Source organism: Leguminivora glycinivorella, chromosome 20 (genome assembly GCF_023078275.1).
Source record: "Leguminivora glycinivorella isolate SPB_JAAS2020 chromosome 20, LegGlyc_1.1, whole genome shotgun sequence".
Taxonomy (NCBI): Eukaryota; Metazoa; Arthropoda; class Insecta; order Lepidoptera; family Tortricidae; genus Leguminivora; species Leguminivora glycinivorella.
The window spans coordinates 370578-398552 of NC_062990.1; the positions used below are offsets into that span (position 1 = coordinate 370578).

Genomic DNA, 27975 nt, shown 5'->3' on the forward strand with positions numbered 1-27975 from the left:
GCAACCAAATTTTGTTAAAAATTGGGATGATTTTAATTTTAGTGTTTACTTCATATTTGTTTTCTCTTTGCCAACTTAAAACGTCGTAGGTTATTTATTGCATTGCAGTTTTCAACTGAACAAATTAAAAGTAAGTCAGGAATTCGAATTCAATTTTATTAGATATCAATTATAAGTAAGTATATTTATTTTTGTTTGCATATATTTATATTTATATATTACATAAGTATTTTATGAAGTTAATCAGTTGTTTTTGATAATTCTATCATTGTCATTTTTCTTTCTCCTTGCACCATTTTTACATGTCTGTTTGGCCCGATGGTTGACTGGTAGAGAATGCCATTAGGCATTAAGTCCGCCATTTGTACATTTTTGTTTTATTTGTACAATAAAGTTTAAATAAATAAATAAATAAATATGGATTGGATCTGTCAGTGTCTTATCGTTTTCGTTTGAAGAAACTTCATCTTTAATACTGACTTAATAGGTATCTAAAGCATGTCGTACAAACCGATATGTAACTAGCTCTTGCCCGCGGCTTTGATAGCGTTAAGTTCGAAAATTGCGGAATAATACCATACAAACTTCCACACCCCATTTTAGGGAAGTGGGGGGTTAGAGAGAAATCAAATGTAGCCTATGTCACTCTCCATCCCTTCAACTATCTTCTCCTAAAAATCACGTCAATTGATCGCTCCGTTTTGCCGTGAAAGACGGACAAACAAACAGACACACACACTTTCCCATTTATAATATTATACTAGCTTTTGCCCGCGGTTTCGCCCGCGTTAGAAAGAGACAAAAAGTAGCGTATGTCACTTTCCAACCCTTCAACTATCTCCACTTCACGTTTTGCCGTGAAAGACGGACAAACAAACAGACACACACACTTTCTCATTTATAATATTACTTAGATGGATTATGGATTATGGATTGGGTTAAACTTATAAGTTAAGACAATTATTTATTTGCTCAAACATGGCACAATAAGTCGAAGAAAAATGTTTAGCCAAGGACGGCGTGCAAATATTAAAAATAAATCTAAACTACTGGGTACACATCACTAAATTTTTAACATAACATCCATTTCACTTATAATTTTATTGTGTTCAGGACATATCCTTAAAATACTTACCCATCATGGTCACCCCACAATGGCGTCCAATCGTTTTCCACATTTTCCGTTTAATTTCGTTCGAAAACAGACTAATTATTCTCGACTAATTACTGAAAAAAGCGGAATTTCCGGGCAATTTCCTGAAAAAAATACCTTTGTCCCGCCATCTTTGTTACAAAGTCATTAAAGGGAATCTTTTTAAATCATGATTTGGCAGTTTTAAATCTTCAAGGCATTATTATAATAACAAGTTATGAGTTTGATCTGTAGCAACCACGCATTTTTAGATATACCGAATTGAATGAATACTGAAATCATATCAATTGACGAATTGACGACCGGTCGCCTAGTTTGCAAGTCTAGTGACCCTGCCTGCTAAGCCGTGGTCTTGGGTTACGAATCCCGGTAAGCATTTATTTGTGTGATGAGCACAGATATTTGTTTTGTTTTTTTCTATTCCGTATTCCCTATTTCTATCTATTATTTTATTCTATTTGTTCCCGCCGTTCCCGGCTCGTATCAATGAATTTTTCGAAAGTTATGTGCGAAATGTCATTTGATTTGCCAGTCGCTTTTCAGTGAAGGAAAACACCGTGAGGAAACCGGACGAATTCCAATAAGGCCTAGTTACCCTTCGGGTTGGAAGGTCAGATGGCAGTAGCTTTCGTAAAACTAGTGCCTACGCCAAATCTTAAGGTTAGTTGTCACAGTGGACCCCAGGCTCCCATGAGCCGTGGTAAATGCCGGGATAACGCAAGGAGGATGATATATATGTATTTGTTATATTATACTTATATCGTTGTCTGAGTACCCACAACACAAGCCTTTCTGAGTTTACCGTTCTCATTCAATCAGTGTAATATTTATTCGATTATTTGACATCAATTTAGTAGCTATTATTTGCGCGTTCATTTCTCCCAGAACTTTTCTTAGATCTTGTTATTAATACTCACACAAACCAACTAGCAAACACCTCGTGTGAATGTAAGCTAGTACATATTATAGGCTAATTTCCTCCTAGTCAAATCAGCTTCTTTTTAAGAACTGTCAAAACGATTTGCTAATATGGAATTACTGTGAAATACTGAGGAGTGACGATGACGTCACGGTCAATTCATTTACTTTATATCTTTCTCTTTGACTTATTAAATAAAAATTATGTTTAAACATAGCTACTGTCCACATTTTTTTTCTAATTATGTGGTGCTTTATTACGTGCACAGAACTAGATTTAGATAGAAGAAACAAGTTCATCTATTTGCATGGCGGCCGAGCGTGTCAGATTTTGTACTGAAGTTGTTACTTGCCTGTGTTTTTAAATATGTCTCAGGCTTCTGAGTGTTCATAATTTTTGTGTTGTTGCAATTAAATATCACGTAACGAGGCATTTTTAATGTTTTTGTTGACTTCAACTTACAAAATCTGACGCACGAAAGCTGCAAGCTGCGATTAAAGACGGACAACTCAGTGGATTTCACTGAGTTCATTTGACACGCTAAGTAGATACGTTTGCTTGATCTATGATATATGTCGGGGACAGGTCAGGATTGGCACCATTTTCAGACATCGGGGCGTTGCTGGGTCATCGAGGATTGAGACGAAGACGATAGTAATCAACGATTTATTTTACACACTTTAAATTTTACAATAACTGATAGGTAAACAACTTGGTTTAGAACAATTATAGCGTGGACAGTTCCGAGGAGGCTCTAAGACTTCTTGTCTCTAGCGTGGTCCGCCAGAGAGTGTTGGGTCTCAGGTATCCCGGCTCCGTCCTAGCGCACGAAGTGGGGACAACAACTGGCTGGGTGGACAACTGGTTGGTTGTGACGTCAGCTGTCCAGCTGCAACTCTTCGCGCGCTGCGCTATAATTGACTATCCGTGCCAATATCCGGTCTGTCTCCGACACGGCCTTCCTGCGCTTACACACGTCCTCGTGTGTTTTACTCTGCAACAATAATAGACACGCAAAGTACACCGTTCGGTCACTCCTGACGAAATCTCAAAAAATGATCAACGTTAAAAACTTTAAGATAGCAATTACACACTATTACTTAGTGCCAAAACGGTTGTTTAATTTGCAAGTGCCAATTTAGTTATTCTTCACAATAAAACATTCAAAACTTTAAATTTCAAGAAATGGATAGCATTTATTACACACTATACGCAATGCCAAAACAACCAAGTTCCAATTTAGTTATTTATTCTTCCCAATAAAATCTTCAAAATATTAAATTTGATAAAATGGATAGCATTATTTACACACTATACGCAATGACAAAACAACCGAGTTCCAATTTAGTTATTTATTCTTCCCAATAAAATCTTCAAAATATTAAATTTGATAAAATGGATAGCATTATTTACACACTATACGCAATGCCAAAACAACCGAGTACCAAATGTTGTCTTTTTTCACAATAAAATCTTTAACACATTTAATTTCATAAAATCCAAACAAGTATCTCATTCGTGGCCTATTGGTTATACCATAACCACACACTACGCGCATCCCCACGGGATCGCCGAGTCAACCCTGTGACTCTACGGTCTCTGCAAGACCCGACCTCCGCCAGAGCTCCCCGCGCATCGCGCACCCACGGACTGCACACAGCAGATACCGACTTCTAACGGGCTACGACTACGGTGAAGCCTCTGGTACGGTCTGACCAGCCGAACTGAGATCCTCATTCTCAATATTACACTCGCTATCTTTACATCTAAATCATCAAATGGTACGTGGCTATCTGGCATTTTCCTCAATCTATCGTGAGCCCATTAAATGTTAACCTATTTATTTGCTGTCACAGAACTATTCACGGTTCGCAAAACAACGACTAATCCGCAATTAAAATTGTAAGATCAAAAAAAGCCTTTCACTTTTTCTTTATTATGAAACTAACTAAAAACATGACCAAAAAGTCAACTTTACCAGTTTTATATTTTGTCCTATCATTTTAGTTAAGGACAAAAAAACCTTTTCAAAATTGTATGTAGGTACCAAAATAAGTCAACAATAGTAGAATGAAACTCAACGTGTTGATCTCACTGATCAAAATGTCACTAAATCAGAATCAAGGTAATGAGTTACAGTGCTCTAACAGTTGCATCCATTCGGCAACTTGACACACGTTATACAGCTGACACACGGCGACATATGAACCACCTCTACCCGGTGTTCATCACATGAATATGGACTACCTCCATACGGCATCCAACATCGACCGATTACACCACCAAACCAAACGCACGCCACCCACACGTGGCCGCACAGAAACGGAAAAATAGATCCGAATTTTACTCCTACGTTTACGAATGATTGTAATGGTGTACGCAGTCTGAGCCAAAGCAACACATAGCAATATGGTACAAAATAAAAATTACGTTAACCATGAAAACAACGAGTTTCATTCTTCGATTGCAAACTAATGTTTACCAAAAAAATTAATTTACTAGCATTAGCAACAGATGAGTTTCATTCTGTTTAGAATTCACAATCTAAACAGAACAAATATCTCAACAATATCCCAATAAAATGAGAACTGCTCACCAGATAAAGTATCAGAGTTCAAAGGTGTGTTCTTATTCGTAGACCTCACGATGACCAATTCACGCACGAAAGCTCAAGGCTTCAGTTGCCACTGCTATCGCTGCTGCAGCATCAGATGAAATCACGACGCGACGTCGTTTCATAGCTGGCCATTACTGAAATAATAATTTGCACGGTATCAGTTTCATTGTTTACCGAAGTAAAAACTCAAAGGGAAACAAATTCACAAATAAACAACGACTGGCATTGTCTTAGATATGAGATTTAACAATTATTATTTTATGAACTTTCTCTGATATTAAAATAAAACTTGAAATGGACAAACAAGTGTGAGCACGTGTTTGTTGGTCTTTAAACCTTTTTTAAACTGCTTAACCATGACACTGAATAAAATTCAATAATAAACAATTGGAAAGAAAACTTTCCCCTTTTTTCCCCATTCTCCCTGTGCTGCAGTTTCTGCGATACTGGCGTGATGGTACACATTCCTAGATACCACGTTGAGTAGATTTGACTGTAGCAAACTGCAACATAAAATTTCATATGCGTAGCTTCTGTTTTCACTCAATGAACAATTTGAGATAAATCACAAAAGGGGTAATACCTACTCTAATACTGGCAATAACTTGTCAAATTTGATAAACTACGGAACGTTACAGAATACGGATCTTGGAAACTAACAAAATCAGAATAAGAATCTTTGTTTTGAGAGCAAAAGACACTAAATAATTTTAACACAAACAATAATTACGCTTTTCGAAATTTTATAATCACTACGTTTCAAATGATTCTCGTCAAGTGTAGGTATTCTCAAACTTTCCACAAATGGGATCCACAATTCACCAAATAACATTATGAAATGAACTCACCTGCATTCAAGGTTAGACACGTGACCTTACTACCACGTTTCTAGGTTAGGAATTAGCTCGCAATAAACAGCTCCTGGAACTGGTCCCACCTTAGGCCTTTACCCTGGCGACACAGTATAAGGACGACTAAGTACTGAGTAGTATGTGAATATCCGACAGGGGCGACGCGGTCGGCATTTTCCTGGATGTCTAGGAATTCTGACGAATGTGAACTGTTTTCCATACACCCATAAACACTGCCGTAATGAGATGTCCTCTGCACTGACGTCATTTCACACACACGTCAACACAGACTGTCCAATCCAATATTTCCCAGTTTCGCATGTATTCGCTGTGTGCAAGGGTAGTTTTTCGACGGTGCACGGTGCGTCGTGAAGTTTGTAACAAGAGTTATTATTGCTATACTGTGTAAACGATTTGCGAAAGCCGTCTATGTGGCTGCTCCTTTTAACTCGTTGACACATTTTTTTCTAGCGGGTACTTCCTCTTTTTTCGGTTATGAAAACTAGTATGATCGTTTCCATTGTTATCACTCATAAACAACATTTTCCTGGATGGCTTCATAGTCACTGCAACTTGCGGATGGCGACGACAAGCTGGGGTGGCCAATGGATCGTCGGCCATACACACGTCGGTCGTTGCACACCATGTCATGGCGTTGGTTTCTTGTTTGTCGGGTTCCAAGTCCGGAAAGGTCACCCGTGGAATGTAGGTTGGTATTGATGAACTTTTCAGTGTCTCGATACGGGAGCGCATTTGTTGATTTTGCGCTTCGAGAAATTGCCAATATTGCGGCACTTCCGTTCCGGTGCAATTATTTTGCGTCTCTTTGCCTCGATGTGATCCCACTTCTGATGTCGGGGACAGGTCAGGATTGGCACCATTTTCAGACATCGGGGCGTTGCTGGGTCATCGAGGATTGAGACGAAGACGATAGTAATCAACGATTTATTTTACACACTTTAAATTTTACAATAACTGATAGGTAAACAACTTGGTTTAGAACAATTATAGCGTGGACAGTTCCGAGGAGGCTCTAAGACTTCTTGTCTCTAGCGTGGTCCGCCAGAGAGTGTTGGGTCTCAGGTATCCCGGCTCCGTCCTAGCGCACGAAGTGGGGACAACAACTGGCTGGGTGGACAACTGGTTGGTTGTGACGTCAGCTGTCCAGCTGCAACTCTTCGCGCGCTGCGCTATAATTGACTATCCGTGCCAATATCCGGTCTGTCTCCGACATATATATGACATCTGTGATTACGTGCACTGCAAAAAATATTTTATTTTAAGTATATAGGAAACTAAATTTGTTTTTTTTTTTTATCGTGCGAAAACGTCTGCTAGCGATATTACATATTTTTACGAAGGACAGAGGTCGCAGGTTCGAGTCCTGCCGGAGGTGTGAATTTTTCCATTTTTCCTTTAATTTAAAAATATATAGGAAACTAGCCTATTCGAATCAGACCCCAAGCCGATACTTTCATACGAAACACGAAAATCGTAAAACTGCAGTGCCTAGAGACCCCACTTTGCTCGCGTCACCACCAGCGCCCTCTTCTGAAATATATCGCGAAGATGCCTGCGCCTGATGGCCCATTATGAATTTATAGGCTGCCGTTTATACCTTCTGCTTTCGATGTATCCTAGTAAGGCCCAGTGTACAGAATATTGTACATACGAATGGGATTAGCGAGTTTTAAAATATTATATATAATTAAAATAAAATAAATAAATATTATAGGAAGTTCTTACACAGATTGACTGAGTCCCATGGTAGGTAAGCTGAAAAATGGGGATAATATTACACGATTGCCGTGTGGTGACGGGTTAAGAATTTCACCACCCCCTTTCTTGCCGTGGGTGTCGTAGAAGTCGACTGTGGAGTTTGGGTTTAATTGTGGCGTAGGCGAGAGGCTAGCAACCTGTCACTGCAATGTCACAATTTCGTTTTCTTTCAACCCCTTAATTGCCAGGAGTGGCACTGACACTTTCGTAGTTTTATGTGCTCTGCTTACCCCTTTATGGGATATAGGCGTGATTGTGTGTATGTACGTATGTGTATATTACATGAATAAACCAAGGTGCACTTCAACAATATACCTTTCTATTTATTATTATAATATTGTGTTTAGATCAAGAAAATATATTTTACACATAGGTGTAGATCAGTTATTACCCAGAAAATTGTACTATGGGAACCACAATTGGGAATATTCGCTGTTTCATACATTTTTGCTATTTACACTTTCTATGGATCAGTCATTCTTTTCACGGTTTCGAACTGGTTCCCACAGTAAAACTTACTCAGCATGACCTTTATTCGCTCCGTAAATGATTGTACCCAGGACGTTTTGGGTCAGTAAAAATAAACATCCTGTATGTCAACAGAAATAAATCCATACTAATATTATAAATGGGAAAGTATGTGTGTCTGTTTGTTTGTCCGTCTTTCACAGCAAAACAGAGCTACAAATTAAGGTGTGTTTCAGTGTAGATAGTTTATAGGGTGGAGGGTGACATAGGCTACTTTTTGTCTCTTTCGTACCCCCCACTATCCTAAAATAGGGATTGTCAACTTGTGTGGAGAATTTAACGCGAGCGAAGCCGCGGGCAGAAGCTAGTATCTAATATGGGTACATTCAACAGGAAGTTTTGGATAAAAAGTTCCGACTATTTGAAGTCTAAAACTAAAACGTTATCTTCTTTCTAAGCAAAAGTCAATGTCAGGGTGATTGAAGTTTTGTAATTTTTATAGCTTTCATCTGCATAGTTTCCAAATTGTTATTTAACTTGATTGTAGTACAAAATTCTTAAAATAAATATAAAACAAGAATAGCCACTTAACTTGTCCTTTCTCTTAATAGACTAATCGTCATAATTAATTGTTAGCGTCAAAAATTTTGTGAAGTACATATATGTATAAAATATAGGTCGTCGCTGCGCGTGCAAAATTCGCTATGTGATTTTTAACGATTTTTCGTTTTCAATGCCGTTTTAAACCTTATTTCTAGATACATATGCTCCAAAAACAGCGTCGAGCTCATTTCAGTATTACAGGTTTTATCAAAAGTAGGTATGTGACGCCCATACATTGAATGTTCTTCCTATAATCGCTAACTGCAATAAATCACATAACTACATTATCTTCTTATAACAGCAGTTTTGGAATTACGCCTGCTATGTGAATTATGACACATAGCTATATTTTTGGAAATATTGTATAATAAGATGTGTTCGATGTTTGTGCCCGATTTGTACAATCTCATACATAGCGATAATTTAGTACTATTTGTAGAAATCGTGAATGTTTCCAGATCGTGTGTTTTGCGTCACATAGCAGGCTTTTCTTATAAAAATCTCTTAAAACTTGTTTAAATGGTGTATGGTAGCTGGGTTTGTCGTCAAGTATAACCTCTATAAATGAGACAGAGTGTAGTTTCCCTTTTTATTGAGACTATGTCTGAAAGTACTCACTCTGACCGAATAGTTATTTTTTAATATTAGTTAAAAATAAATCATTTCAAATTGATTTTTAAGATTAACTGTCAGAAATGTATAGTGTTTAGTATACTGACAAATTTCGTGTAGGGTTCAGTGTGTGTAAACGTATATTACAAACTATCGAAATAAGATAAATTTATGCTAAGTAACTCAAAAAAATAGCAAGTGATTTATCATTGCCTTGAAGTGGCAAGACATCGTTTTGTATGAAATTTTGTGTGATAAGATCTACCTATCCTTTCTGGAAACATTTACAATAAATTAATGAAAATGAAATGTTTAATAAATGAAAAAAAGCTGAATTGAGAAATCACATAAAGTTTTGAATGGCAAAGATTTTTTATCTTTTTCGGATCAAAAGGGAAAAATGGAACCCTTATACAATTATGTACTTTCTTGTCTATCCGTTTATCTATTTGTCAATATTCTTCATTTCGGAAAAACCCTATACTCAAGTGTACTGTACCGTTCCTTGAAGCTGTAAAATAACCTTATTTCTAAGTAAATACAACATAGGTTAATTGAGTTGAAAAAAAATCTACACTCTCAAGGAAGTCAAAATTAATAGGGTACTTCCGGTTGACCTAAACTATAAAATTTGGAAAATAAATCGTATTACACCATACATCAGTACATGATTATTAATATATAGTTGTGAGAAAAAAATAGTAAAATGTACACGTAACCTTCGGTGTACGAGCCAGACTAGCATTATCCGGTTTTTTCAAGTTAAACATGCATAATGAAAACTTATTCAATACGTAAATGTTTACATAATACCACATTGAGCAACTTTGTAACTGAAATAACCTCCATTCATAAAAATTAATGGAATAAATATATTATTATAGTTGTAATATATTGGTAGTAAAGTAATATATTAATTAAATCGAGTTTTTTATTATAGTATTGTGTATTAAGCTTGTAGTATTAAATCGTGGTTTTTCTGAAATAATTTATTCGAAAATGAATTGATAAGTTACAAATAAACAACAACATAGTTAATTCAAATCATATGATTAAATAATTATGTGTCGATAAAGTGCACAAATTGTATTTTGTTCCTTAAGAATAAAATCTAGTTATGTGATTGTAAGACACATACCGGTTATTTACGACTCAAATTATAATCGCTATGTAACATATTTATGAAAAAATATTTTTTTAACCTTATAATAACTAAAATATCATTTCAAGTAATTTCTTAATGCATGCAAAAGTGAAAATACTTATGCCATAAAAATATTGACTTATTTATGTTCAATAATTGCCGAAATAAACAGTTTTTTGTGTCTCCTGTAAAGTAGGTTAAAAACACATAGCGAAATTTGCACGCGCAGCGACGAGGTATATAACCCTATATGTAGTAATTATAAATAGCTACGTGCAACTACGCTCCCTACAGGTGTTCACGGAAGACCAGCGTCGGGTACTACTCCAGTAGGACCGGGCATTATGCTGAGTGTTCACCTTTTTCAGTGTAATTACCTACAGTGTACATGTTAGTTATAAGTCTTCTTTTTTTTCATCTCATTGTGTACCTATGCATTGTATAACTGTGTTTTTATACTGAAATAAATTATATTCTATTCTATTCTATTATATTATATTCTATTCTATTCTATTCTATTCTAAAATTGATTTTGACACTTGATTGTGTCACTATTTATTACGTTTCCCATTTTGCCTTTTTAAAAGCGATCCATCTACCCCTTCTAAATCTATCCCTTCAAACTAACATCCAATAGAAATGATAACGCTCTTGCAAAGAAAAAACTACCAAAACCATTCTTAATATCCACATGAAAACATCCCATAATATTAGAGAAATATGATAAAAATTCGCGTGGCAATTGGAGTAGACTTATACGTAAAAACAAAATGGCCGCCAGGTCGAAGATGAAACAATTTTGATAAAAGTTTCAACGGTGAAGAAATATTGCTTTAAGTTGTAATCTTCGGATCTTAGACTTCTGATGGAACTATTTGACGTATAGTTTTCTTGATTTTAGTATTGGGTAATCTACAGTACAGGTAAAATGTAAGTATTTTTAGGTTTCGTGGAAAACATAACATGCCTTCATAAACTGCCTGTAAGGACAAATGTGGTAGGCAGAGCATATGAAACTCGAGTGCCAAACTTAGCAATTAGCAACAGGTAAGTTGCACCTATACCTATCCTAATATCCTACAGTCGACTTCTACAACACTCACGGGAAAAGAAAGAAGAGAAGTCTTTGTAAAAATACTGAACAGAAGGTATCTAGTATGTTTCTGCGTTTCATTTCGCCTATAATAGCAAAGCTATATTTCGTTTATAATAGCAAAGGGGAGTGTACAAGTTTCTTATGGGTTGGCAACGCGCATGTGACACTCCTTGAGTTGCAGGCGTCCATAGATTACGGTGACCGCTTTCCATCAGGCGGACCGTATGCTCGTTTGCCACCGACGTAGTATAAAAAAAATATAAAATTGTACTATCAGTTATTTATCACGCCTTTATAATTAGCGCCTGTATTTTTATAGCGGCAAACCTTTTATCGTATGATTTTCTATGAAACAACTGACAGGCATACCTATTACTTTCATTCTTGTACACAGATGCCAATAAAAGCGTTTTCACATTATCCGATCCGATATCGGATGTCGGACCGATATCCCATATATTTACACCGCCTTGACTATATCCTTTAAAATCATTCCTACATCCGATATCGGACCGGATAATGTGAAAACGCACTAAATGTCTATAGATATCAATAAATGTGACGCTAGGGTGTCAACTATTATGCATTAGCGTGTCAATCACTGGTACTTCTACCTTATATGTTGTTTGTGCTTATATTGCTACTGATTAGTTTTTTCAAGTACCTAGGTATCGCCTATTACATACGTTCTATATGGGATCCTTTTAATTTACCGAAGATTTTTTTGTCGAATTTCATTTCCCAAACGAATTTTGCCAACTACACGTTTGTCAACTCAATCTTTCCCATAATAACATTTGACAACGTTAAAATCCGTCAAATGATAATTTCCTAAACTGTTGTAATGCAACTTTTATAACCCCAACTGTTAATTTCGCAAATGTTTCACTTTGACTAGAAAAGTTTGCTCAACTCTACTTTCGTCAAATTAATTACTGGACAAAATTATTTAGTCAAATAATTTATTTAGTAAAAAAACTTTTCCTTTAAAACACACCATGCAAAACCACTTTTTGACAAGTGTTTTAACATGATTGTTTTCATTTACCGAATTTCATTTCCCAAACAGATTTTAACAACTACTTACACGTTTGCTTCCCACAAACACTTTTGACGAAAATACCATAATTATGACGAGTCAAATAATCTTTAAAAACCTAAACATAGCCTAAAAACCTAAAAGTAGGTTAAGGTTAGGTTGGAACTGCGACCCCCACACAAAACTGTTGCCAGGAAAGTAGGTTTAGGTTAGGTTGGAACTGCGACCCCCACACAAAATGTTGCTAAAAAAGTAGGTTTAGGTTAGGTTAGAACTGCGACCCTCACACAAAACTGTTGCGAAGAAAGTAGGTTTAGGTTAGGTTAGAACTGCGACCCCCACATAAAACTGTTGCTAAGAAAGTAGGTTTAGGTTAGGTCAGAACTGCGACCCCCACACAAAACTTTGCTAAGAAAGTAGGTTTATGTTAGGTTGGAACTGCGACCCCCACACAAAACTCTTGCTAAGAAAGTAGGTTTAGGTTAGGTTGGAACTGCGACCATCACACAAAACTGTTGCTAAGACAGTAGGTTTAGGTTAGGTTAGAACTGCGACCCCCACACAAAACTGTTGCTAAGAAAGTAGGTTTAGGTTAGGTTAGAACTGCGACCCCCACACAAAACTGTTGCGAAGAAAGTAGGTTTAGGTTAGGTTAGAACTGCGATCCCGGCACAAAACTGTTGCTAAGAAAGTAGGTTTAGGTTAGGTTAGAACTGCGACCCCCACACAAAACTGTTGCGAAGAAAGTAGGTTTAGGTTAGGTTAGAACTGCGATCCCCACACAAAACTGTTGCTAAGAAAGTAGGTTTAGGTTAGGTTAGAACTGCGACCCCCACACAAAATGTTGCTAAAAAAGTAGGTTTAGGTTAGGTTAGAACTGCGACCCCCACACAAAACTGTTGCGAAGAAAGTAGGTTTAGGTTAGGTTAGAACTGCGACCCCCACACAAAACTGTTGCTTAGAAAGTAGGTTTAGGTTAGGTTAGAACTGCAACCCCCACACAAAACTTTGCTAAGAAAGTAGGTTTGGGTTAGGTTAGAACTGCGAGCCCCACACAAAACTGTTGCGAAGAAAGTAGGTTTAGGTTAGGTTAGAACTGCGACCCCCACACAAAACTGTTGCTAAGAAAGTAGGTTTAGGTTAGGTTAGAACTGCGACCCCCACACAAAACTTTGCTAAGAAAGTAGGTTTAGGTTAGGTTGGAACTGCGACCCCCACACAAAACTTTGCTAAGAAAGTAGGTTTAGGTTAGGTTAGAACTGCGGCCCCCACACAGAACTGTTGCTAAGAAAGTAGGTTTAGATTAGGTTAAAACTGCGACCCCCACACAAAACTTTGCTAAGAAAGTAGGTTTAGGTTAGGTTGGAAATGCGACCCCCACACAAAACTGTTGCTAAGAAAGTAGGTTTAGATTAGGTTAAAACTGCGACCCCCACACAAAATGTTGGTAAGAAAGTAGGTTTAGGTTAGGTTAGAACTGCGATCCCCACACAAAATGTTGCTAAAAAAGTAGGTTTATTTCGAATACATTAAGATTTGGTAATATAAAAAATGTCAAAGTAAATGTTATTTATTTATATTTTTGTCAACTACTCGGTTTGAGTAAACAAGGTTTGTTAAAATAAAAAATGCCCAAGAAATGTTTTACCAAATGTTAGATTTGGCTTTTTTTCTGTTGGAATAATATTGGTTGGCAATTAATCATTTTGATTAATTGAAGTTTGGTAAAATGAACATTGCCAAAGTAAGGAAATGTCTAAATATTTATTTGGATATCATTATTTTGGCAAATATGTATATGTCACACGATAAGTTGGGAAATGATGAGTTGCCTGTTAAATTTTTGGGATACATTGTTTGGGATGTGAAAATCTGGCAAATAACTTTCGGTAATACATTAGTAACCCGTTCTATATATTAATAGCATTAAAAGGGTTGACCAAAATGCAAATATGTATTATCATTTATTCCCGAGGGTAAGACCGGAGCTCGTAAATATGTAAATTTATCGTTTATTAGTTGTCCAGGGATTTTGGGACTGAATCAAATATATTGGGAAGTTACTTGATTTATTAGACCGCAAAACAACGTTGTAAATTGACCTATAATCGATTTCATTTTACATTATTATGTACCTAAGAAGTGAAATGTCACCTGTCCAAATAAATTAAAATCCATACTAATATTACAAATGGGAAAGTGTGTGTCTGTTTGTTTGTCCGTCTTTCACGGCAAAACGGAACGACGAATTGACGTGATTTAAGTGGAGATAGTTGAAGGGATGGAGAGTTATATAGGCTACTTTTTGTCTCTGTCTAACCCCCCACTTCGCTAAAATGAAGGGTGGAAGTTTGTATTCCGCAATTTTCGAATATAACGCGAGCGAAGCCGAGTAAAAGCTAGTGTTATTCTATAGAGATAAAACTAACTTAAATTGTAAATTATTCCGGTGTACCCTTGTTTCGCCGACAAACTTTTCATCGAATATCATTTCATCGACAACAAATCATCGAAAGTTTAGTTCGAGTAAAATTGTTTCGAGTAATTTTGTTTCAACTACTATTTATTTGAATTTTTTTAGTTATTATAAATACTATTCAACTAATATTTCTTCATCGCTGATTCGTTTCAAAGTACTTCAAATAGTAGAACTACAAAACATCGCAATTCATTTATTCGACGTATTATTACAAAACTTTCTCATTTGTCGTACTACACATTTATAGATGTTTCTATTCTAGGAAACTTCAAATTGTCTATTTTATCGTGGCAGATCACATACGTCCATAACTAAACTATGAAACTATAATACTTCAAAATGATGAACGGCTTTTAAAGTAGGTTTGGTTAGGTTAGAACTGTGACCACACACAAAAACGACCAGCTTACAGAGTAGGTTTAGGTTAGGTTAGTACTGCGACCTACACTACAACTAATGGCTTTTAAATTAGGTTTAGGTTAGGTTAGAACTGTGACCACACACAAAAACAAACAGTTTACAGAGTAGGTTTAGGTTAGGTTAGAACTGTGATCACACAGAAACAAACTGCTTACAGAATAGGTTTAGGTTAGGTTAGAACTGCGACCCTACACAACAACGAACCTTTTTAGGGTTCCGTAGTCAACTAGGAACCCTTATAGTTTCGCCATGTCTGTCTGTCCGTCCGTCCGTCCGCGGATAATCTCAGTAACCGTAAGTACCAGAAAGCTGAAATTTGGTACCAATATGTATGTCAATCACACCAACAAAGTGCAAAAATAAAAAATGAAAAAAAATGTTTTATTAGGGTACCCCCCCCTACATGTAAAGTGGGGGCGGATTTTTTTTTTTCATTCCAACCCCAACGTGTGATATATTGTTGGATAGGTATTTAAAAATGAATAAGGGTTTATTAAGATCGTTTTTTGATAATATTAATATTTTCGGAAATAATCGCTCCTAAAGGAAAAAAAAGTGCGTCCCCCCTCTAACTTTTGAACCATACGTTTAAAAAATATGAAAAAAATCACAAAAGTAGCACTTTATAAAGACTTTCTAGGAAAATTGTTTTGAACTTGATAGGTTTAGTAGTTTTTGAGAAAAATACGGAAAACTACGGAACCCTACACTGAGCGTGGCCCGACACGCTCTTGGCCGGTTTTTTTTAAAGTAGGTTTAGGTTAGGTTATAACTGTGACCAAACAAACAGTTTACAAATTGTAAAATTTTAGAAAAAATCATAATTGAAATAATATTATGCGTAATGAATTGTATTTAATGTAAAACAAAATGAAATGAAAAAACACGAAACGAAATACCACGATATAAATAAAGTATACTCGGAATAACTTATCTACGAAATAAAAGTCTACGGTTTGATTTTACTTGTATCGATTATTCTACGATATGAACTGTCGATGAAATGAAATTATTTGAAACGTTGTCTTTGAAATAATATTCGAAAAATTGTCTGTCGGCGATTCAAGGGTAAACCAATTATTCCTAAATAGTTGTAAATTATCAGAGAAATTTTCCCATGTACATACATGATCCTAAAAATTATTTATTAATACACAGTCATTATGTATTGCATAGGTACATGGGCATTTTCAGAATTTGGGACCCCCCAATTAGAGTAAGTTGTTAACAAAAATTAACTCGCTGTCAGTTTTGTGACGATAATAATTAATCATGAAATTGCTATAAAAATATTTTGTTTGTGTTACTTAATTACATAAACTTTAAAACTATAATCTACATTGAAAATGTGAACAAAAGTAATTTTTAAGGCATGTCATGCTTAATTGTCGTCAAATAATTGGGGGGGGGGGGGGGGGGGGGGACCCACATTCTGAAAATGCTAACATACTACTTGGTCCTTATATCTACATGGATTCCCCGAGCGGGCCTGCACGGGACAACTGTCATTGACTCGTGAGCGAGATGAGTTATGACTTCCATTGTTTTCAAAACGCTCAACTGTCAAGTGCCCATTTTGGTATGTATAGACTTTTTACCCGACTGTTAAGGGCGGTAAAGAAATAAGGGCAACAAGTCTAGCAAACTAAAGTTTAATTTACGCACTAAACTTTTTTTTAAATACTTATGAAAATGTATTAAAATAAACAGAGTTATCTATTTGAGCCCTGACCCTGCCTGAGTTTCTGACGTTTTCTTGGAACACTATGTATATTAAGTCTAAGACAGAATAGATCATATAATACCTGTATTTACAGTACCCGGCGGTTTTTCGTCTTCGTAGAGCGTTGTCTCTTTCTTGCTTATGTGACGTTGATTGTCTCTTTCCAAAGACCGATGAGCGTTCTTTATCGCCGTTTACTGTACTAGGTATTCATTTAATTTACAAATGTGCCATTATCTGGGTAAAGGGACCTTATTGTCGATGGCGCTTACGACATTATGAGCGATGTTCGTGTACAAATACGACGCCGCGGGACGTAAGCGCCATCGACAGTAAGGTCCCTTTACCTAGACAACGTCACAAATATCTGCCTAGATGTGTGCGTGAGTAAGAATGCAGTAAAACAACTTATGAACTGTATTTGTCGTGAAGTAAATCATGTAATAATATCACATAACAACTATACCTAATGCTAGTGCTATTACAGCGAGTTCAAAATGCTTGCGCCCGTTTTTGTTTCTCTGTTCCTTCTCGCTCCCATATCACTCCATTTTTGAACTGTAACAACTTATTAAACATGGCTGCCAGACGTACCTTACATTTTGCGTCACTGCTTTTTGGAATAATTCGCGATAAACAACCATCTTTTTATTCGAAAAACTCAAGTTCTCAGAGGCTAATATACGAGGTGCTCTAAGACTTATTGGTACGCAACACAGTACGGCCACTTTTCGTGGCAGCTTCCGATATGCTGCCACGAAATGTTGGAACAATTTACCGCCACCAATCAGAAACTGTAAATCCATTACCTCTTTCAAGCACAATCTTAGAATAGAATAGAATAGAATAGAAGAAACTTTATTCAAAAACGCTTAATTTAAACTTAACTAATAACACTAACATAATAAATCTTAAACAGCATCTACTTGAATCTCAACTAAATGATTAACACTAAGCGGCCACATTTGCATTTATTTACATTGACATTTATAATCATACTTTCTGTTTAGTTATAAGACATACTTTCATCATACTTTCTGTTTAGTTATAAGACATACTTTCATCATACTTTCTGTTTAGTTATAAGACATACTTTCATCATACTTTCTGTTTAGTTATAAGACATACTTTCATCATACTTTCTGTTTAGTTATAAGACATACTTTCATCATACTTTCTGTTTAGTTATAAGACATACTTTCATCATACTTTCTGTTTAGTTATAAGACATACTTTCATCATACTTTCTGTTTAGTTATAAGACATACTTTCATCATACTTTCTGTTTAGTTATAAGACATACTTTCATCATACTTTCTGTTTAGTTATAAGACATACTTTCATCATACTTTCTGTTTAGTTATAAGACCTAGTTTTTCTGGGTACCCTGAAAACCAGTGCCGCGTCTATAAGACACGGTATTCGCTGAGTGGCGTCCTGTTTGGTGTACTAGTTATTAAATATTATGTAGTTACTTGTTTTTATTATGTATCTGTATGCCAAATAAATATTTTCTATTCTATTCTATTCTATAATAAAGGCCTATTATCATATTACGTGTTCTGAGTATTAACTGCGCTCTACATTCATTCATATTTTATAACATCAAATTATTTCTCACGTATGTAGGTATTTTAATCAATAAGAAGCTACACGAATAAGATTCATTTATTGGCAAAATTATTGTGTTGCATGTACTCAACCTACCCCTTATAGTAATGCTGGCGTGAGTATATTATGTATTTACGTATGCATCATCAGTGATCTACCCGATTCGAACAATGCTTATAAGATTTCACACCAATAATAATGTGCCCGATATTATCAGAGTGAAATCTTATTTTAATCATTGTTTGAATCGGGCAGTAACTCCACAGCTCAAGCTAGCAAACTAATCTAGTACAATATCTATAATAACCCTTTTTAGGGTTCCGTAGTCAACTAGGAACCCTTATAGTTTCGCCATGTCTGTCTGTCCGTCCGTCCGTCCGTCCGTCCGCGGATAATCTCAGTAACCGTTAGCACTAGAAAGCTGAAATTTGGTAACAATATGTATATTAATCACGCCAACAAAGTGCAAAAATAAAAAATCGAAAAAAATGTTTTATTAGGGTACCCCCCCTACATGTAAAGTGGGGGCTGATATTTTTTTTCTTTCCAACCGCAACGTGTGATATATTGTTGGATAGGTATTTAAAAATCAATAAGGGTTTACTAAGATCGTTTATTGATAATATTAATATTTTCGGAAATAATCGCCCCTAAAAGAAAAAAAAGTGCGTCCCCCCCCCCTCTAACTTTTGAACCATATGTTTAAAAAATATGAAAAAAATCACAAAAGTAGAACTTTATAAAGACTTTCTAGGAAAATTATTTTGAACTTGATAGGTTCAGTAGTTTTTGAGAAAAATACGGAAAACTACGGAACCCTACACTGAGCGTGGCCCGACACGCTCTTGGCCGGTTTTTTTTAAACACACCTTATATTATAATGTTATATCCATACTAATATTATAAATGGGAAAGTGTGTGTGTCTGTTTGTTTGTCCGTTTTTCACGGCAAAACGGAGCGAGGAATTGACGTGATTTTTTAGGTGGAGATAGTTGAAGGGATGGAGAGTGTCCATAGGCTACTTTTTGTCTCTTTTTAACGCGAGTGAAGCCGCGGGCAAAAGCTAGTAACTTATATAACAGAAACCTAAACAAATACACCACCGGTCACGTATTAATATATGTTTAAACCACACAATCTAATATTAAAACGTCATAGGTACTTTTAAACAATGTTCTTCATATATATGTGTACATTTCTTCACCTTAACTAGGTGAAAAAGTGTACACATAATTATGAACAAATGTAAAAAAAAATGCACATACGCCCTTTTGACTTTAGACCAAAATCCTCGCCTTAGGCCTTCACGTGCTTCACAATCCTTAAATCCTTCAAATAAAAATGTGTCACATGTTGCACCTTAAAACAATGTGACAAGGTTCATAATAGTATAGGTGGAGTTTGATGGTACCTTGTCGTAATAACCTCACGTAGATGCCGTCAAATAGGATCGTGAGAAAAGGGTCCTTCTTGTATGTTCTGTTATTGTATTTTTACCCGACGCAAAAACGACGGGGTGTTATAAGTTTGACGTGTCTGTCCGTCCGTCCGTCCGTCCTGTGTGTCTGTCTGTCTGTCTGTCTGTCTGTCTGTCTGTCTGTCTGTCTGTCTGTTTTTTGTCTGAAAGCTGAGTTAGTCGGGAGTGTTCTTAGCCATGTTTCATGAAAATCGGTCCACTCCCAGGTAGCAAACTGACGTCAGCGACGCACAGGCGACGTCACTTATAGGTCATAATAAGGTCGGTCATTTATTCGTCGAGAGAGGACGTTTTAACCCTTAATTTGGCAAAGTCCGGTGGGACGGACAGGTGATAAAAAAAAATATTTCGCTTTTTAGGTAGAATTTAATTTAATTTAACATATGGAAAGAGACTCTTTTATGATACATGCTTTGTATAAAAATACTATTTGACCACTGTCAACACTCGTTTGACAGTTACTCGTCAAGATGGCACCGCATCAGAAGTCAACTGTTTTTAGCTAAATATTTATGCGTTTTTCTTTTGGTTTTTGTAAGAACAGGGTATTTCTGTTGTATAAATAATAAAATATATTACATAATAGTTGCAAGTGGTTATGTTTTCAATTTATTTCTCAATTTCTAATACTCATAATCATCATCTAAACAAGTTGTCCGCCGCACCGGACAGTGCCAAATATATACTAAATACGATTTGTCCGCCGTGGCGGACTATGCCAATGTTGCGGTGACACGTGTTGTAACAAATTATTATATTGTTTTGTTTATTATTTTGATTTTCTTGTTTTGGTGGCCTGCTTTTATGCTTAGATTTTTTATTTAATCCAACAGCGTGTGGTGCTGGACCAAGCAGTTAAAATTTTGGCACTTTTAGGTATACGTAGTGCGCGGATATTGTGAATGTTACATGTCGCGCGAGGGGCAATAAACATTAAAGAAAACCGGGTAGATCAAAATTTATAATTTCTTTGTCTGCCCCGAACATTGATATAATTAATTTCGGGTAGTTTTGTGTTGTTTACATCTTCGACGACATTTTGCTGGGACATCACTGTCACATCAGTCTGTCGTGATCACGGCCTGTGCAACCTGGCCAAAATGTCGGAAAAAAGTTAAAATAATGATATTTGACTATAAAATATGTGTCAGTTTGATTTTCATACAAAATTATTATATTTGTTAATTTTTAAAATAAATATATGTTAAGAAATACTTGTTTATTTTAAATGACCGTATGTTTGGCAGTGTCCGCCTCAGCGGACATATTAATTTATCCCAATATTTGGCAGAGTCCGCTGTGGCGGACATATTTTTTTTCCAAAACCAATAAATCTAGATTTTTTTTAATATTTTTCGGACGCTTTAAAAACACCTGTTATTCAATATATTAAGTAAAATCGGAAAATTTATGTCACCAGAGTCTCTGCCAAATTAAGGGTTAATGACGTCTATTTGGGGTCAATATCAGGACGTACCTTTTAGTCACAAAATTGACGTTTCAATGACGTCTATTTACGGTCACTATTAGGACGTACCTTTTTGGTCACAAATACGACGTTTTACTGACGTCTGTTTGGGGTCATTATCAGGACGTACCTTTTTGGTCACAAAAACGACGTTCTACTGACGTCTTATTAAGGTCACTATTAGGACGTTCCATTTTAGTCACAAAGTTGACGTTCTACTGACGTCTAATTGGGGTCACTATCAGTACGTACCTTTTTGGTCACAAATACGACGTTCTACTGACGTCTATTTGGGGTAACTATCAGGACGTACCTTTTTGGTCACAAATACGACGTTCTACTGACGTCTAATTGGGGTCACTATCAGGACGTACCTTTTTGGTCACAAATACGCCGTTTTACTGACGTCTCATTGGGGTCACTATCAGGATGTACCTTTTTGGTCACTAATACGACGTTCTACTGACGTCTAATTGGGGTCACTATCAGGACGTACCTTTTTGGTCACAAATATGACGTTTTACTGACGTCTCTTTGGGGTCACTATCAGGACGTGCCTTTTTGGTCACAAATACGACGTTCTACTGACGTGTGATTGGGGTCACTATCAGGACGTACCTTTTTGGTCACAAATACGCCGTTTTACTGACGTCTCATTGGGGTCACTATCAGGATGTACCTTTTTGGTCACTAATACGACGTTCTACTGACGTCTAATTGGGGTCACTATCAGGACGTACCTTTTTGGTCACAAATATGACGTTTTACTGACGTCTCTTTGGGGTCACTATCAGGACGTGACTTTTTGGTCACAAATACGACGTTCTACTGACGTGTAATTGGGGTCACTATCAGGACGTACCTTTTTGGTCACAAATACGACGTTTCACTGACGTATCTTTGGGATCACTCTCAGGACGTACCTTTTTGGTCACAAATACGCCGTTTTACTGACGTCTCTTTGGGTCACTATCAGGACGTACCTTTTTGGTCATAAATACGACGTTTTACTGACGTCTATTTGCGGTCACTATCAGGACGTACCATTTTAGTCACAAAGTTGACGTTTCACTAACGTCTAATTGGGGTCACTATCAGGACGTACCTGTTTGGTTAGAAACATGGCGTTTCGCTAACGTCTATTTTGGGTCACTACCAGGACGTACCTTTTTGGTCACAAATACGACGTTTTACTGTCGTCTTTTTGGGGTCACTATCAGGATGTACCGTTTTAGTCACAGAACCGAGAGAAAAGAGAAGAGCGATTTGGGCGGCGGTTAAAAATGGACGTTTCACTGACGTCTATTTGGGGTTGCAAATCGACACTATTAACGGTTGCAAACCAGTAATTGAGTGGATAGGCATCCTTTATTTTAGGGTGCTAGTACTAGTGTAAGTCAAACATAGTATTATTAGTCCAAGGATATAAAAATTTCATCCCTTAGAAAGCCGAGCGTAGCGAGGTCTGTTACAAAAAACAAAATATTTTTTTTTTATTGGATCATCTGATTTTGAATCAGAATCAGAATCAGAATAGTTTATTTGCTAGAATACTTAAAATTAACATATCGTACATGATGTTGAGGTACATTAGGTGACAGTATTCAGTCGGTGAACGACATGCAAAAATTATAAAAACATGAAAACATTATCAACACGATAGCATTTTCATAATATACCTTAATACAATTACAGTCAATGCAAAAATCACAATAAAATTACAATGCAAATTAAAATAAAATAAATGTAGTCAAGATAATTATAAAATTAGTACATGTCAGTCATTATAATTAAAGTAACAGTTTAAAGTCCATAAATTCCTTAATACTATAAAAACAATTGTCATTTAGCCATTTGGTCAGCACTATCGAAAATCTATTATAATCCATTTGCCTCATATCATCAGGAAGGTTGTTATATAAGACAATGCACAAATTGACAAAAAGTATGTCAGTTGAAAGAGATTTATTGATGTAACGCATCGATCTAAACTACCGGAAGTTTAAATCGATGATGTAACTTAAAAAAAATAGAAGAAAAAATCTCACAAAAAAAAGAAAAAAATTAAAAAATGTATATAAACAAAATAAGCCAAATTTGGCAACTTGTATCTTAAAAACTACTGATCCGATTTCGATTCGGTTTTTAGTTTATAATCATGAATTTATTTGTCTTTAATATTAAAAACTTACTTCTCGACATTATTGTACATTATTTCTACCGTTATTTGCAGTTATTCAGTGTGATACGAAAATATAAAATAAAACTATGGAAACGTATTAAATCGCGTATAATGAATTTAGAATACATCCCGACGTTTCGAACTCTTTACAGCGTTCGTGGTCAACGGGTGACTGAAGAAAAATTACAATGTGCAAAAGCTACCCACATACAAGAAATATTAACGAACCATGACCATAAATAATATAGATTTCTAAGGCAGGTTCAAAGACTATTAATAAAGCTAGTTATACAATATTCAGAAAATTACCATTACTATGTTAAAAAATAATTAACCAATTAATCTACACAAAATTGACAAAGAACAAACTGCAAATGTCCAACACCATACAACACAAATGCCTCACAGCCTTCGTCATGCTAGTTCCATTATCAGATGTACTACTGGATCCCAAGCCGGTGGTAAAGTAAAGCCATCTTCTCTATTAAAGTTAGGATATTTCTGGGTATATATCGCTTCTCCTTAGCAAGAACCAGAGGCTTGTCAAACTTTATAGCATGATTGACTTTATCCATGACATGTTCAGAGACTGCAGACCTTTGTCGATGGTGCTTGACATCCGCTATGTATTCCTTCACCCGTGTGGAAATACTTCATTTCGTCTGTCCCACATATGACAGGCCGCACTCACAGTCTAGTCTTTACACTCCCGCATTTTATAGAGGAGTTTGACATTTCACAGGCCTCAGGAATTGGGACATCTTCTTCATAGGCTTGAAATAAGTTTTAATAGAAGCCCGTTTCAAGATGTGGCTGATCCTATCCATGACCCCTCTAACAAAAGGCAGAATAGCAGGCCGGCGCTTGACTGTAGGGATCTTCAAGCGGGCCTTCTGCTTGACACGCGGTATCTTGAGCTCGTTCGCCAACAGCGCCTGCCTGGCATGTCGAAGCTCCGCTGCCAAATGCTGGTCGTCACATATCCTTTGGGCTCTCTGAAACAAAGATTTGCCTACAGTAGCTAGTTGACTGGGATGGTGGTGGGATTTGCCATTTAAGTACCTATCAGTATGAGTAGGTTTTCTATACACAGTGCGACCTAAGCTATTATCAGGATTCCTCAAAATGAGAACATCCAAGAAGGGAAGAGAACACTCTTTTTCCAACTCCATAGTAAATTGTATTTTACTATGGATAGAATTTAAATGGTCTAAGAAAGTTGAAACATTACTTTTAGGAAGTATAGTAAAAGTGTCATCTACGTATCTTTTATATATCTTCAGCTGGACGGCAGCCAATGAGAGCGCTCTCTCCTTGAAATCCTCCATGAAGATGTCGGCGACGAGAATTCACCGTTCCATAGCAAGTAGCCCGATGTGAGGCAATGTTCCACCAACTTGGCGTAGTTCTCAGACATGTTCTGCTCTCTCAACCTCTTTTTGACAATTTCAATGCAGTCTTTGTCGTGTCGTGTCGTGGTTTTCAGGATCTTCGTAGTTGGGTCCCTCTTTAGATGTTTGTATGTTGATGTATCCGCCAAAAGATTCCTTATCTTCTCGTTGTAATCTGAAATATTAAGTACAACGGCCGCATTACCCTTGTCAGCTCGAAGAACAGTTATGTCCGGATCCTCATCCAATTTTTTTAAAGCGACAAATTCATCCCTAGGTAAATTTGTTCTTGGGGAATTCGCTCTCCGTAACAAAGACGAGACATCCTGGCGTATAGCCTCTAACTCTTCCTTGCCTACATTGTTCTTCACCAGACAATCTTCCACACTGACGATAATGTCCTCATAAGAGACCTTTTTCCAGAACCGAAAACTCACACGCAGTGAGTTGTTTATCTCACGGAAGTAAGTTTATCTGATAAATTGACAACTGATCGATTTGACACTGACAGCGACATTCCGTTTACGCTCTGAGACAATCCGTCATCGCTGCGTTTCGTTCTCGATTTTAACTTGTCAAACTTGATAACTTGTCTCTGCTTGCATTGTTCGAATTTGAGATACGTTTTGTCAAAATCGGACGATACAATAAAAAAATATATTTTTTTCATTTTCATAAAACACCTCGCTACGCTCGGCTTCCTAAAGGATGAAATTTCGATATCCTCGGAAAAAATCGTTTACTTTGATGTCTACTATCACCATGCAAAGCGGCTTGCTTCCATTTCAAAGTGCAGCTTTTTTTCATAACTAGTATGACTATATTCTCTCTGTCTAAATTTGAAATGAGACAGACCTTTCACAAAACTATAGTTAGTTATCTTATACTTTTCCTTTACTCAGACTAATTCATATCATAGTGAATAGCGATTGCAAATCCGCTTATATGTTGGGAAATCCGGATTTTCGGATTATTTGTAGGAAAAATCCGGATTCCGGATTAAATCCGGATTTTTAGGGTTTTTTAGTTACCACCGTAAATAAAGCAAAATTCAAGAGTTTAAGAAGTAAACAGTAAATAAAAAATGAAAAAAATGTTTTATTAGGGAACCTACATGTAAAGTGGGGCTGATATTTTTTTCATTCCAACCCCAACATGTGATATATTGTTGGATAGGTATTTAAAAATGAATAACGGTTTACTTAGATCGTTTTTTGATAATATTAATATTTTCGGAAATAATCGCTCTTAAATGAAAAAAAAAGTGCGTCCCCCCTCTAACTTTTGAACCATATGTTTAAAAAATATGACAAAAATCACAAAAGTAGAACTTTATAAAGACTTTCTAGGAAAATTATTTTGAACTTGATAGGTTCAGTAGTTTTTGAGAAAAATACGGAAAACTACGAAACCCTACACTGAGCGTGGCCCGACACGCTCTTGGCCGGTTTTTACTGATTATATAAGCTACGTACGTGGGCAGTTAATCATTCTATTAACGAGGTAAAGTTTTTTTTTACATTCAGGATTATATACATCCAGTAAACAACGAAATCATAAAAATATTAGCGCGTCAAGTGTAGAGTCAATTCTACGTTCTTAGGCACAGCATTACAACAGAACCAGGAAAATATTGATTTAAGTGGTTAAGAGCGCGGAATTGAATTACGACTTTCACTCAGTTTTAAACTAAATCAGGACTTAAACGAGTAACACTAACACATCGTGTATATTTAGCCTGTCGTTTCCAACGTGAGGAATTGAATTACGACTTTCACTCAGTTTTAAACTAAATCAGGACTTAAACGAGTAACACTAACACATCGTGTATATTTAGCCTGTCGTTTCCAACGTGACAATTTCTCGTATTTTGCCGTTATTTTACTATTGAGACGTCATTTTTGCACAATCTATCTATATTGCCGTAATTAACAATACGCATTGAATAATCGTACATTGTGTATTAAGATTGAGGGCGGAAAGTGAAGCCTTCAGCCGCCCGTGATATACACAACGTTTTTCATCACACTCGCGAAGTAATAACCAAATTTTAAACTATTGTATTGAAATATCTACGCTGACATTTTGAACATTCGTCCGCCATCTTGTAATTTTTGACAGGTCGTGGAAGGTCCCACCCTGGTATTCACTTTACCGCCCCAGGGCGGTAAAATAGTTCATTAAGTATCATAATGTAATAACACCGTTTTCGAGAGAGTGTGATGAAAAGCATATTATAAAATATGTTTTACGACAGTAATAGTGTTTCCGAATATGAAGGCAGCAAGCCATTTAGTATTATTCATTTATCTTATAAACATGCCAATTTAGTCAAATTTCTACATTAACATTGAACAAGTTTTGTTGAGGTCGCAGTTCAAACTTAGCCTAATCGACTTTGACAGCATAATTATAGTATGTATTGAAGTGCATCAGTTCTAACATATAACCAACTTTGATGACAGTGTTGTTATGTGGTTATGATTGTAATTCTACTTAATATAATTCATTAACAATAGGATGTTTGGTTCGTCTACTAATAATATAAGCATTTATTGCAAACCATGGTATACAAAGTGGTTTACATAAGTATTATAGATACCAGGAATCACATTACACCCTGTATTTATGGACATTTTTCGTATACTATTTAAACTTAAATTTGCCTGCATTCTCAAGACATCTGATGACGTGTAAACGGATGTTTTTTTTTATTTACAGTTGCTTATACATTGGATTCCACGTACATAAACACTTGTCTTAGAATAAATTTAAAAGTGGAAAATGTCTGCCTTGGGTGAGACTTGAACTCACATTTTCCACTTTTAAATTTATTCTAAGCTTAGTGGCATCGCTTGCAGACGTTTCTGCTAGTAAACATAACTTGTGTCCTTTATTTCGGTTGAAATTGCGACGTAAAAGTAAAAATTCGAAAATCCGGA

At 36.2% G+C, this 27975-nt stretch overlaps 1 pseudogene; it reads right to left on the reverse strand.

Moving 5' to 3' along the window:
- Nucleotides 1-24089: 24089 nt before the first annotated feature.
- On the reverse strand, nucleotides 24090-25500 carry LOC125236890 (annotated as a pseudogene).
- Between the last annotated feature and the right edge of the window lie 2475 nt (nucleotides 25501-27975).